Consider the following 1,395-nt stretch of genomic DNA (forward strand, 5'->3'; position numbering starts at 1 on the left):
CCATCCTATCAACATTATAAAAATATCATCTCAAACCTCTTTACCACAGTCTGTAACTGTTTTTAAATTTTGTAATGAATCAGCTGTATTTAACTTTTGTAACTGTGTTTTATCCTCTGCTGTGCATTGTGTTTTGCTTTGAATGTTGCTGTGATCTCGACGACATTGCAAATGAGGGTAAAACCTCAATGTCCTTTCGAGAATAAATAAAGGTTTGAAGTGAGAGAACCACAAAGTGCATCACTGCGTGACGATTTTTGCCTCCCTCTCCGAAATTTGGAACACAAAATAAAAACGCATGCGAATAAAACGCAACGGACTCGGTGTGCAAGGAGCCTGTGCGTAACGTTTTTTGTCGGATGACGGATACGAAAAACGCGTGCGAAAAAAACAGTGTGCAAAGACCTCAGAGTGGCTGTCATCCAGGTGCTGCGCATCAGGCTCCTAAGCCGAGAGCCCGGACGCTCATCACAGCCGCAGCTTCTCCGCGGCGCTGTCCGTGGTGCTGAAGGTGACAGGTTAAACAAACTGCAACATAGCATGGCTATAGCGCTAGTGGTCCGGGTTGTTTGAGGAGCTCTCCTTGGTGCTGATTGCCCGCGGCGGATGCATTTCCTACACGATGATGCGTCGCGACCGGGTCTGGGTCAGCTTGGAAAGGCTCGAGGCGAAGGAGACTCACGGTTTATGTGTTTGCCTAAATCTTCTTTTTTGCCACCGGCTTTCCTGTTTGTGTACATTTTGTGTGTGTGTGTGTGTGTGTGTGTGTGTGTGTGTGTGTGTGTGTGTGTGTGTGTCGGTTTTGTGTGTGACTTGATAGTTTAGTTGTTGAGATTAAGATTAAGTTAGTGGGCGGACCCCGAAAGATTCAGTGGGTTTTAATTCTGAAATTCCACATTGGCCTGATTTTTTTTCTGGGTGTCATCCTGAGGTCTAGTACAATCAGTATGAAGTGTAACGGTCCAGTAATAACGTGTAGCTTTTAAGAAATATGAATCATAATGCACATAGAATACAATGAAATATGAAAGTTCAAAGGACTTTTATTCTGAAATTCCACATCAGATTGGTCTAATTTTGCTGGGTGTCATCCTGAGGTCTAGTACTATAATTCTGACGTGGAAAGGCCCAGTAATAATGGATAGTTAAAACAAAAAACAAACAAAAAAAACAATTAATCCTTCTCTACATAAAGTACAGTCAAAGTTTTAACCTATAAAGTTGTTGCAGACTTAATACCCACTTCAGTTTCAATGATGTTATGAGGATGAATAAATGTGCTAATTATCAAGGATCCACAACAATTATGTTATACAAACAGTCAGTGACGAGTGACTGACTGCACCACTCCCAGGAGTGCAAAGGGCAATCTTCACAGAATTGTCTGGAGTGATA

Source organism: Trachurus japonicus, unplaced genomic scaffold, assembly GCF_045865225.1.
Source record: "Trachurus japonicus isolate A0001 unplaced genomic scaffold, Traja_1.0 AP029917.1".
Lineage (NCBI taxonomy): Eukaryota > Metazoa > Chordata > Actinopteri > Carangiformes > Carangidae > Trachurus > Trachurus japonicus.